We start from the raw sequence: 13460 nt of genomic DNA, 5'->3' as shown, positions 1-13460 counted from the left end.
CGTAGCCTTGGGCGATTCACATTTTGCGACGCTAATTATCACGCGCTGTTACAATGAAAAACAACTTGTCAATTCTACGGAGAGGATACACACACAAAAACAACAGACAAACAAAAAAAAAAAACACGATGAGGAAAATGCTTTTTTGATAATAGTTTAATGTATAAATACACCATTAAAAAGCAAACAATGAGGAACATGCTTTTTAATGCTTGTGAAAATGTTACAGTTCGCACGTGGTAAAATCTCCTGCACAGCCTGTGCAGCTTATCATGACCCACAAAAAAAAGGGATTGGGGAGCCATGCACTGAATCTATAAACAGGTTCATGTATTTTTATGTTTTTTTTTTTTTTTTCTTTTTCGCTTGGTTTACTGTATTTAAATCAGCAGTGTGCATTTGCTACACAAACTAATCCATCTCTTCCAGTTTTTCTCAGTCGCGTTTCTCAGATCAGAATTGAAACTTGCAGAAAGAGCAAAACATCATGGTTGCCCCGCAGAAGTTTTCTTTGACAAAATCCTCATCGCTGAAAAGTAAATATTTGCGTCACTCACAGTGTCCTCTGGAGGGACGTTTGTGTGTGAGCTTCAGCTAAATTTTAGATGACCTTCATTCTAAATTGTAAGTTACACCTTAGTGCACAGGTGTCAAACCCCAGACCCGGGGACCAGATCCGGCCCGTGCCGTCATCTTATGTGGCCCGCAAAAGCATGATTATCACATATCCTACACCATGTTCAGCATGCTGTACGCGCCGAACGTGCCTCTATATCCCTTTAATTTGCTATCAAATCAGCAACTCAGATGGTGTATTGTTGTGCTTTCACAGCACAAGCAAAAAGTAAATTCAAAGCAGCGGCTGCCAGCGAACCATATGTTGGCGCACTCTGCGCGCGAGAAAAAAAAATAAAACACTGCAAAGATTAATTGATTATCGCTGCCACTTCCACCACCTCCGACAGGGATATTAGTGTGTGTATGCATTTATGCTGCTGTGCTTGCCTCTCGTGTCTGTAATATGTGGGTGTGGGTGTATGCGTGTGTGTGTGTGGGTGTGTGTATGTGTGCGTGCAGACAGCCTTCAAAACAGCATGTTTATATTGAAAGGCCCAGGAGGGGTACCTGTCAGACATGATGGTTTGTATTGTCTGCTGCGTCAAAATAGCACAGCAATAACAGTTTCTAAACTTGCCGTGTCGTTACATGCTGAAGACTTAAACAGGAAAGGTATGACTCATTCGTGAGCGCTTTCAGGCCACTGCTGGATTCTTTTGTTACCTGTGAGTTTGACTGTTTCTAAGCCCTTTTGTCTACATTTGACATTACCGAGGCAGCAAGAAAACAGATTCAGATGACAAAATTGTTCACATTTATTGTGCGAAAACACAGAAAAAGACGATTGTTTGGAGGTCAACCACAGACTGCCTGCAGGAGTGTAAAAAAAAAAAAAAATGGTGGAGAAAGAGAGGATAGTTTTCCAGGTTGGTAGAATACAGAGGAAAGCAGAGGGAAAAAAGCAGAGGAGAGAAGAAAGTGAAAGAGAGAGGGAGGAAGACCACTCAGGGGAAATCAGCTCTCTCCACTCATAAACAAATTCATCATCAGCGCTGACAATCCCGCACGCCGCATAACGATGAGCTTAAGTGCACAGCGCAGCAGGAAGGGCGGGTGAGGGGAAGAAAGAGACAAGGAAACCATGGGGAAGAAAACAAAAGGTGAAATCAACATTAACATCCAGTGAGAGCGACAAAATGCCAACAGCGTCTTTGAAGATGGATGCGCGTGCTGTACAATAATGGCTGTGTAGACGGCCTCGCTTCTTCCTTACATTGCCGTGGCATGTTTGCTGGATCCCCGGATGGAACGCCCCTTTACTACATGCCGCATCATGATCATGACAATAGTGATCATTATTGTGACTCCAATGAGTTGTTATTATTATTAAAAAACTGACATTTAGCCCAATACTTAGTCTGGTCAGATGATAACATTCATAATAATTCAATCACAACCATGACAGATAGTTAGCTAGCTAGCTAGCTAGCTAGGTGGATAGATAGATAGATAGATAGATAGATAGATAGATAGATAGATAGATAGATAGATAGATAGATAGATGTCTTGGGTGTGGTGAAGCAGGGGAGGGAGGGAGGACAAGGACCCCTGAGACGGAAGAGCAGAGGGGAGCCATGGGGCTAGACTGACAGCCCATAATTACGGCTCATTTTCAGTCATTAAGCCCGGGCACTGATTAATAATGAAGCCTCCCTCTTCCTTCTCTAACACACAGGCAGAAATATGCAAATACAGTACGTGCATGAACAAATACACTAAAAGATGAGCAGACAGGCACATTGCACACATCAAGTACTAATGGCCTGCATGAGGAATTTGTCTATCTCCATTGTCGGGGTAGTTTTACATGCGCTGAAAAATATATTTGACTTGACAACTTCTTGTTTTCCATTGTGTTGAAAACCAAGGGAGCTGTCCAGGACATTGGTGGTGCTGAATTTAAAGTGAGCACGTGAGCGGTGCCTCATCCCTTCTGTTTTCTTCCCACCCCCACCCCCCCGACCCCCATCTAACTCGGCGTCTCCTCCTTCTTCTTGCTCGTCTTGCTGGCTGTCAGAGGAACCAGCATCTCCTTTGAACTCCAACAGTGGCACCCTGCAAAGATCAAACTCTGAGCTGCTCCCCACCATGAAATATTTAACACACAGTGGGGACACATTCAGCCATTGTGGGTCGAGAGCCTGGTATAAAGGTGCTACATGAAAGTTGGAGAGAATATAAAAGGAGTAGAGGAACATTTTGAAGCCAAGGCTTGAGCTCGTCCATCGCAAACGTGCGAGTCCTCGAGTCTGAGGTTAGGTTTTGATTGTCTTGTTTATCTTTGCTTTTGTTGCTGAATCATGCTTCTGAAAAAGATAAAAACTGTGTTTTTAGAAATCAAAGGGATTCATATGATAGCCATTCCAGATTAGAAATGTCATTCGTGTATGTATTTCCTAAAGAGGAGTTGTGATCAAAGAATCAGAATCAAATGCATCATTTCACTGTTTTATACGGACGTCATTGTAATATTTTGGCGACGACTGAGGCACACTAATGAAAACAAGCTCTCAGTACAACTTTAAACTATCACCTCAATAAAAATCAAATTGTCACATTAATTTCTATGACAGCAAAAGTGATTATTATCAGTTTTTAGGAGTTAAAAAACACTCCTAAATTCAGTGATTTTTTTTTTAAAGCTGTCAATTGTCAGCATCTAGCAACAAAGACAAAATTGCACTCCCACCACTAATATTTGTCGCAGTCGTCAGCACCACTCAGGTAACGACCAGTCATGGCTCAGTTGTTTTCTGAAGCTGAGCCATCGACAGCAAGTGGCAAAATGGCCACTGCTGAGACGGCTAAAATGGAGGGATTTCGCTTCTGAATTCCGATTCCACTAGTGGAGGTCTATGCAGCATATTATTGTCAAGAAAATTTTAGGGTTGAATTCCCCTTTAATGCCCAGTTTTAGTTTAGTTTTTGTTCGTTTTAGTATTAGTTGTTTTTTTTGTTTTTTATAGAGTGTATTTGTAAGGTGCAAGATTTTAAAAAGTCTCAATATGTACTCAAATCAACAAAAGATACTATTTCAATGAATACGTTAACATCGTAACAGGTTCTTCAGCTAACAGACAATTTCGTTTCAGTGAGTCATCGTTCTTTTGAAAACACATATTGATTTTATTTAATTTACGAAAATGTTTTTACAATTTTAGTTTTTGTTAATTCGTTCGATATTGTTAAGAATGATAACCTTGGAAACCTTGGTACGCACATGCACACACACACGCGCGCACACACACACACATACGCACACACTCATACACACACACATGCACACGCACACCCACACACACCCACTCACACACACACACACACGGAACACCAGCAGCACCAGTCCAAAGAGGGCCGGGACAGAGTTGGCTGGTCCCAGCTGGTCCCTGCTAACACATTCCACTGCACCCTAATGACAGCGGGCCCCCCAAGCCTCAATGACCCTGGCCCTAACACCCCTTCATGGGTCCCGAGGGATCCCGCAGGGCCAGGACGGGTGAGGAGGAGGACGTATCGGGAGGAGAATGGGGAGGAGTGACACAGATGAGGGAGGACACTCCAGGTGGTGGGACAGCTCTGAGGGAATTGGAAGTCATGAATATATTAACTGACAGGAGGGGGAGTAATGAATTCAAATTAAATTATATGTGCTGAGCACCACATGAACACGAGCAAACACGCCGGTGATATTTCAAGGGGGCCGACATAATTATACCTTTCAGGAAATGTGATATAAAAAAAGGAAATAATGTGTGAGACAATTCAATTCAAAACACAGCTGCACTCGAAGAAAGTTCACCGGCACAAGTTTTAAGCGGTAGAGTTTGCCTTTACTGTATTATATTTCATGGGCCGTGTTCTATAATATTAAATGTAAAAAAAAATCCATATAATGGTAAATATCACATTACATATATATCTATAGCTCTCTCGATATATGTATGTACATATATATATATATATATATATATATATATATATATATATAGATGGATAGATAAATATAATTCAACAAAAGCTTTTTTCATCGGCCTGATTTGCTCATATTGCAACCCACGGATTTGGCTCCTTGTGGTTGTGGAACCCAGGATGCAGTCCACTAGCCGGGAGGTGAGAAGGAGTCCAGCTGTCTCCCAGGGCTGGAACTGACTAAGGCCGCTCCACACCCTCCGCCTGCCCATCCCATCACCCACTCCATCCTCTGGTCTGTCTTGGCGTCGCCAGGGGCAACTGTCATCCCTAAATCCCCCTCTGCTGTGGTGTGAGGCCAGGTGACTAGAGGGCAAACATCACTGATTGGTCCAACAACAACAATCTGGACAGTTTGGGCTTTGCAGACTGGCGGGGAAAGGTGGACAGGTTGGAGGGCTGCGCAAGGACAGAAGAAAATGGCGAAAGGCGATGGGCAAAACAACCTTTGGTACGAGTGGCAAAAAGTGTGCTGGCTGCATGCTAAGGCAATGTTCATTATGGATTCGGGAGACTAATTAAAAGTCCCATGGAGTCACACCGAGCTCTGTTTCAAGGTTTCTATTATTTGGTGAGCCCGTGAGATGGGCGAGATTGGACGTGAAGCCACTCCGATAAACATGGGCTGAGATGATGCCGGATAAGCAGTTATCTCAGCTTTCACATGCCTTTCAGCTTTGTCCTTCTTTTACCCTCGTTCCTCGCACTCTATCTCGGCCTTTCTATCATTTTTAGATCTCTCACAAGTAATCTGTTTCTCCCGCGTTCCTCGTCCCCGCGTCGTCTTTCAATTTAACATGCTCGTTCTTGCTATCTGAAGATATACCACGCTACCTCCTTCAACCTTCTTCCGATGCAATTTATATTTAAAGGTTGTTCTTTAATTCTGTCGACAACTGCGTCTCCTCGGCGTGCCACCCAAACACATCCATGACTCTTCCTCTCACCTGGATGAATTATAAGGACCATTAGGACCATTCTGTGCACATGCTAACAATGATAAATACACGTACGGCGAAACGAAAAGTAAAATAGGTTGGCCAGCTCCACATGGGACAAGACGCTAGCTAAATTATAAATTGGCACGTGTGCAGTATCTTGCAGATTAGGAGGTGCGAGACAACAGATGGGTATGTCAAAAAAAAAAAAAAAGCCCCAAGCTCCCAACATCAATCACTGATCACGGATTGAGATTGATGAGAAGTAGCTAACACGTTTCAGTGGTACGGGTGAAAATTGCTTCCAAGATATGACAATCAAACAACTAGTCGCACGCCGTTTAGACCAAGGGGAATCTCTCACCGCTAATTTGACATGCACTTTAATGACAATTACAGCGTCCTCCTGTAAGCAAAATGACGAGTAATCGAGCAAAAGATGTGCATCCAGAAATTCGCTCCCTTTATGTCCATATGTGTACGTTCCGCATTTTCAGATGAACATTTGTGCGTATGCTTTGGCGAAACAGCTGCTCATCGCTCACCTCATCCTTCCCTTATAAATCAGTTCATGAGTCTATTTCTTGCTGTGTCAGTCCCCTCACGCCTGGGCGTTTTTGTGTGTGTGCGTGCGCGTGTGTGCGCGCACGCCCGTGTGACAGATGAACATGGACTCGCGTACGAGCAGAGCCTGATGACAATGACAGGACTTGATGAGTAGATGTAGCTGGCTGCTGATGCCCTGACCATATGGACGAGTATTGTTGTGCCTCCCCCTCACTATCACAGATGGTGCCCGCAGCAACACAACACAACAAAACCGAAGCTATTGTTTTAGCACTAGCAGTCATAATAAGGAGAAGGCGGGAGAAGGACGGCGAACATAATTACTTCTGCAGCCGGGAAAAATCTGTCCTTCTTCAGAGCTGGTGTCCAGAAGGGCAGATTCCTGAGAGAAAGAAGCCAGAATGCTTGTTGGTAATTGACTGATATGGTAATGAACACCTAATTATGCCCAGTTACACGAGCACAGAGGGCCGCCTCCGCAGTCACTGCCCCGTGACCCGCTTTATGACAAACTGTCACTTTGTCTTGCCGCATCACTCAATGGCCTATCAAATGTGACCCCAAAATAGACTAGTAAAAATAGACACACGCTGAAAGATTTGACATAAGTGCACGTAACAAATGGACTGTACACACACACGCACACACACTCACTCATTTACTGTACTGAGATCTTGTACAGCACAGGTGTCAAAGTCAAGGCACGGGGGCCAGAACTGTCCCGCCACATCATTTTATGTGGCCCGCAAAAGCAAATCAAGCATGTCAACTTCCATGACGCTTGCTAAAGTCGAAACCAAAATTTCAAATTGTCATATGTAATCCATAATAACCTGGAGATGTTGCATTTTCTCATTTCCAAACCCCTTTTGACATGAATGGAAACATGTTTAAACAAGTCATTTGTCTTTGACTTCTGATTTCAAAACGAGGTATCCATCAATTTGGTGTGTGCTCTGTATGTAATATGTGGAGGTGAAACATTGTTATGGTTTCACAAAATTCACAGTCATAATTGCCCTCCAAGGGAAACCGTCACTACAATGTGACCCGCGACAAAAATGAGATTGACGCCCCTGTTGTACATCATAACACGAAAAATCATTTAATCATAAAAATCATATCTGGAAGTGCCTTTAAAGGAAAACAATGTATAGCTACTCTCAGGGTAACGGGAGCTTCATTAAAGTATTTCTTCATATATTGCATTTGGAAAAAATACGCCATCACGATTTCATTGCATTACAGTTTGAAATCACAATTTCAGGTTCTCTCATCTTTACATGCGTCTAATGTTTGGCGGCTGCACAAAAAAAAAAAAAAGAGCCATGTTACTTCCGCGGCTTATTCAGTCAAATCGGTTGCCTTTGCACACAAGGTATTCATGATCTTGTTTTACTTTTGACTGTGCTTTGAATAGTTTTACAAATTACTCTGCGGGGCTGCCAAATTACAACGGCCTTTGACTGAAAGCAATTTGAAAGGAGTCCCAAACATGCATTACTTGAGAAGTAAAAATTGTCACGGTGGCCTCAAACAGATGCCATGATATCCATTATTGCCATGTGTTTGTCTCATACTAATTGTTATTTTCAGACAGGGGCCCTACTTTCTTGCCCAGCGCAAATCTTGCACAAAGCACAGTTGAACTGCACATATGGGTTGAGTTTTCTTCTTTTTGCAGCGTTTTTCTAGATGGCCACAGGTAGATGGGTGCATTTTTGCGCCGTTGTGGGAGGGAATGTATCCGATTTTTTTGCCACCCAGTGGAAGCGGCCCCCTCACCCTCATATCTTCTGAATTCAGGTCAAGAGAGAGCCATGGCAGGTTGATAATTGATCCAATTAATTGAATTCTACAATAATTTAGAGGGATTTTCATGTTCTTGTCATACATATGAATGAAATACGTTGACATCCACCAAACACTCAGAAATTGTGTGCCTGCGCCTCTTTCACATTCACCAAAAATCATGTTAAACCTCCCGAGCCGCAACTTTGACCTCCTTTTAGCTGGTCTGGATTCCAGTCTACTTTCTGTCACCAAATTTTCAGATGCGCCAGGGGCGTGTAATAGAAAAGGCCGTCGGTCCGCCGTAGCGCCCAGCTTGGTGCAACGCGGTCTTCTAAATTCTCAAACACATTAAAGGACACTCACCCCGGCATGAAAATGCAGATGCAGCAGTTTTTACGCCGAGCGCATATGCACCTATCAACAAAAAAAGGGCCCATTGCTTCTACCCATGTTTGACATGCTAATGTGAGCAACGATCGCATACTTTGTATATGTTCATCTTCTCAAGTACTACAACAGCATGGCGCAGTAAATGACTTGGGTCTGAATGAATTTTCAATGAGAATCGCAAGGGAAATGGCACAAATTTTTTTTTTTTTTTTTTTCATATTGGTGTGTGATTTTAATTTTATTTTTTGGACAACTTTGTTACATGTGGTGGGCCATTTGATTTCAATTACATCTCAGCAGTGTTTTGTTTAGAAATCTCCTCAGAGGAGAAGCAATATGGTCTCATAAATAAGACACATGAAGGAGATGTTTTAAACATCACAGCGTGTCAGTGTTTTTCCATTCCAGAAATACCGGTCGAGGCTCAACCCATGAATTTCCTCTGTAATTGCTTCAGTTACACCAGGTGTGTTTAGCAGTTGGTGTGAGTCCATCATAAATACGCAAATCACAACACCTGCCCGACAGTGAAGTCCTTTTTGAAACACAGCGGATTGTTTCGTCAAATTGTTTAGCCCTCAGATTGGCTGGCAACTACTCCAAAGTCAGCCGGGATCGGCTCCAGCTCACCTGTGACCTTAATGAGGGTAAGAAAATATGATATTGCTAGAAATATTGTTCAAATACTGACTTCTGTTCATTGTCCGATCATTACTTGCTGCTTACTTTTTGTTTGTGCTACAATGAATAACCCAGCATACTCTGGCATGCTGAAAATATACAATGTTTGGACAATTTTCCCCAAGAGCTCAACTTCCCACTGTACTGTAAAAAAAAAAAAAAAAAAAAGTGAACTCAAAATTTCAAGGCAACAAGACCGCTCAAATTTGTTGTGCTAACATAGTTGCCAGAAGTGTGAACAATTCCTATTTTAAAGTCGTTCCAACTTAAATGACTGTTTTAACCCCCCAACCCCCCATCAATACTCAGTGTGTTTTTTTACAGTGTGATGAAGAGCTGAAACGTCTTTGATTCCCCCAAAAAGACTGATGACTCCCTCCCTCCCTGTGCTTTGAGATGCGCCACCCACGTCATTCTGCCATTTGCCGACCTTGACGCTTGCACCGAGAGCAACCGTTGACGAGAGAAAATCAACATCATAAGTCAGTGGCATCTTTTTTTGTGTATGTTCTGACGCGTTGAGCTCTATTATATCTGGACGATATTTCAGTGAGCATGTGACCTGGGAGACAACCAAAATCCTAAAATTAATCAACAAGAGGGCGTTCGATGCAGCGTAACACACAAAGCCTCGGTGTTGTCTCATTTACAACAGCTACCTGACGACAAACCCGTTAGTCTCATATTCATACACACCGGATGTCAATGTAAATATTTGATCGACGGTATGTTTCTAGAAGACACAATTTGACACTTTCATAAGAGCAAACAATCACCTGAGCATTGGCACTGTGGATGCTTCTTATTATTTATCATCGGTGTGCAGTTCTGGGTCAAACTCGGGCAGAAAGGGCCCACCCAGCAGATGGCCTTGATCCAACAGGTGGTCTCTTATCGGGGGTGGCTGGGGGAGGTCTGACATCTGCTAACCAAGGCAAGCTCCTCACACAAGATCACACAAGCGTCATCCTCGCTTACCTCGGTGTTTCCACGAGTGCTTATTCGCTGCCGCCGGCGCCTCGAAAGGCTCCGTCTGCAACTCTGCGTGTTTCCTCGATCACATTTCACTCACATCGCAGCTCAGTGTGCGCTCATTTCCATGGCTCGGGCTTCAAACAATGGCAACTCATTAGCGTCCATTGCGAATGCAATTTTTACGCGCGAGCCATTTTCCTCTTGTTCATAATCGCGGATTGTTGTGTTTGTTTGGACTACGCCGTGTTAATACATGGCGGGCATTATTGCGCTCGTTTCCTGATGTTTGTTTAATTGCTCATATAGAGGGAGTTGATTTATGGATGGCTTGAGCCTGAAAATGCGGCACCGTTATTGACGATGGATCCCGCGTTTCCATTAAGTGGTTCTTGGTGGAGAGAAATGTCATTTTTTTTCCCTATAGGAGGCGAAAAGAGTCAACAGGAGGCTTTGAAATGACAAGTTGCAGTTGAAATGATTTTTTTTTTTTTTTTGAATTATGACAGAGGCAGGTTCGATTTGTTGCCTTTCATTTAACATGACATTGCCTGAAAATAATCTTTATGTCAGAGACGCACGGCGTTGATGCTGACGCAAGTTCTGCACTTTTGCAGAAATATTAGTCCCCTGAAGAAAAGAGCGTAACGCTCTGTCACCTCCCCGGGAAAGTTGGGCCCAACTTGCGACTCAAGTTGCATTATTCATCAGACGTCAACGCCATTCTTGTCTACCTTTTAATTGACAGGTGTCGAGGTGAGTCCATATGGCACACACGCGCGGATACACATAATGCAACAAAAGGCACACACCGGTGCACACACTGGAAAGGGAAGGACGTGCTCTGGGTTCACAACAGATGATTCACACTGCGTATGCGTGTGTGTGTGTGTGTGTGTGTGTGTGTGTGCGGTGGAGGAGAGGTCTCGTTAGCACTACAAGTGTATGGCTAAATTAGTCTCCTCTATCCCCCCATCACCTGCTCTCAGACACTGCAGCTGTCACCCAGCTATCTGGCTCTGGATTTATTTATGAGAGGTTTAAAATTGCATTCCATACAGTATATCCATGTGGCTATGCTCCGAAGCAGTGGGATACCCTTTTACCTGGAAAATACATTCAGTTGTGATCATGAGGTATGGTCTAAAATATATATATGTGTGTGTGTGTGTGTGTGTGTGTGTGTGTGTGTGTGTGTGTGTGTGTGTGTGTGTGTGTGTATGTGTGAACTAAAAATGCCAATAAGATCATATTGCTCGGTTGTTTCCTTGGCCATTTATTCAATAAGTGTGACATAAAAAAACACACTTTTACATTGGATTTACTGTATTTGTTCAACAAGCCTTCACCTTCACTGTCACTTCCCGGCTGTCAAAATGCCTGGGTGAAGCTCCTCCTGGAAATAAATATTCTCATAGCAGAACATTTTATCACATGATGGCAAATCCCATTAAGGATTAAATCTTTTAATCTATGCTGGCCTGGAAAACGCTCCGTTCCAATGCTACAAATGCGAGAATGTCATCAAACGTCATCATTATCATTTCATCAAAATATATTTATTTCTTCTGCTGTTTGACCGACGGCTGTCACTCTCTGCTCCGCTCTTTTCATGTCTACTTTCCATCACCTCATTCTATAAATCGGGATGGCCATTCACGTTTGCCTCCTCTCATGACTTGGGGGGAAAAAAAATGTCTTAAGGTCGTGGTAGTGGAGGAGCGGGGGAGGTCAAACAGAGCAGAATGAAAGTTGACAATAAATGAAATAAGTAAGAAAGGGTCAGGGGTCACCCGGGTCAGGAACCCTGTGGTTGTGTCAGTATGTTGTCACAAGCTCAGAACCTTTCATCGATGGCCAAATCATCTGTGGCTGCCACTTGATACGACCGTGGCATATGGTCACGTTTCAGGAGAATAGACATCATTTGTTTTTGTTTTTTTAATTTCGACATGGATCCGTCTTCATCTCTTCCTATTATTCTCCTTTTCCCCTCCACGCAAATTGGCATGTGACCTTCCCGCCATGGCCAAGAGACACCCTCTCCGTACTCCTCCAATAAACAAACAATTACAAGAAGAGGAAGATGTATCTGGCGGACGGCTTCACAATTGCAAAGCGTTTAATTTCCGATTTCACAGTCCTTTGGAAGAAGGGACAGGCGGGGGGGGGGACAGGCCAAACGGCAGTCTCTTTCCCAGACACACACTCACACACACACACAGCGAGACACATCCACGCTGTTCTTTTCTGCGCCTAATGTTTTTAAACAGCATGTAATTACGACTCGGAGCTTGGTGTCATGGCTCCCATTTTCAATTTAATGTATGGATGTAATGCACTGCGGCCGGCCGAAAAACATCCATCTCGATCCGGGTTTTTACATGCTGCTCATAACTGAATCGCATAGTGAATAATTCAATTTGCAGCCGTAGACAATCGCTACGTGTTGTGGAGGGTGACCGCAGTTTCAAAGCACGCTTAATGGATTGATTCAGTGATAACAGTGGGCTGTGAGTAAGTAGTTTTCCTACTTGCTTGTCTAACCGCAGCGTAGCCTGTAAAGACCAACGTGATGCCGCGTAGATCAATACCAAGCGCCAGTCGACACAGATTGAAGCCTCTCTTCATTCAAAATACTCATCGCAAATAAAAATCCTTTAATCCTCCTCTGTGACTTGCATTCAGGTTCGTTTAGAACACCTAATCCTGTCGTGAGCCTCCCACATAGGGATCAAACATTGTTGCTGAATAACAACAACAATGCGTGCGTTTTTAGTACTGAGCGGTGTCTTTTTTTTTTTTGGGATGGTGAACCCATTTGGGTTGTAAGACTGAGACAGGGGGTGTCAAGAGTTTTTTAAATTTTCATGAATCCATTGTCAATATCACAGCAAGAGCTGCACTCTACATCCAACAGACAACACAGTTGGCTAGTTCAGGGGCCCCCAACCTTTTTTGCCCCACGGACCGGTTTATGTCAGACAATATTTTCACGGACCGGCATTGAAGGTGTGACGGAAATAATACAACAAAACTATATGGTATAAGCTGCATGAAAACTGTGGCGTTTACGAAATATAATAATAAACACAAGGAACGTCTAATCTGGCCGCAACACTCCGATCGCTATGGCAATGTTTAATGCCTTCAAAATACGATACAACGCAAATTCAAAGTGCATGAAAATGACGACTCACCACAGCACCGAGCTTGATTTTCTGCAACCAGACGGCCCATCTCGGGGTAATAGGAAACAATGACACCTCAAGTGTGTGGTTTATGTCCAGTCTACTTCGTAATTTTGTTTTCGTCGCCGTTGCTGCAGAAAACCCCCTCCTCACACAGGTAGCATGTCGGATATAGCAACAGTGCTATTGTGGCCATCTCAGAGTATTCAGCCATAATTTTAATCCAGTTGTCTTGAACGTACTTTTAAGGCCGCCGTCATTTGCGATCTCCAGCAGTTTTTTTTACTCATTTTGCTCTGGCGTTTTGTTTTGAAGTAATCGGTCACGTGAAGGAGAAGCG

This window comes from Hippocampus comes, unplaced genomic scaffold (assembly GCF_001891065.2).
Source record: "Hippocampus comes isolate QL1 unplaced genomic scaffold, H_comes_QL1_v1.1 scaffold150, whole genome shotgun sequence".
Taxonomy (NCBI): Eukaryota; Metazoa; Chordata; class Actinopteri; order Syngnathiformes; family Syngnathidae; genus Hippocampus; species Hippocampus comes.
Note: the sequence above shows the minus strand (reverse complement) of the source record.